Below are 381 nucleotides of genomic sequence, written 5' to 3'. Positions count from 1 at the left end.
GTGTGGGGGGGGGGGGTGGGGGAGGCAGCCAAGTTGAGGCAACACTCTGCTGTTGCCTTCCCAGATTTACAGTCAGGAGCCATTTTTGGATTCTGCTTCCCAGAATTCACTTGGAGCGGGTCTCACTCTCTCCATCTTTTCATTATCACTGTCCACTCCACAAGCAAATAACAGGAAAGAAGCAGGGGTGGGGGTAACAGGGAGGGAAATGGAAAGAAGGGAAAGGTGAGAGATGCAGAGAGAGTGACAGACTGGGGTAGGGGGTGAGGGGGGGTTTACAGAGAGCTGTAGCTATCTGCTGAAATATTCATGTTGGTGCCAGCAGCTTTTCCATTCCCCACTCAGCAGGGGGCTACTGTTTGATACATCCATCGCTCTCTC

This window comes from Monopterus albus, unplaced genomic scaffold, assembly GCF_001952655.1.
Source record: "Monopterus albus unplaced genomic scaffold, M_albus_1.0 scaffold31.1, whole genome shotgun sequence".
NCBI lineage: Eukaryota > Metazoa > Chordata > Actinopteri > Synbranchiformes > Synbranchidae > Monopterus > Monopterus albus.
The sequence above is the reverse complement of the archived record's forward strand: the minus strand, read 5'-3'. Positions refer to the sequence as shown.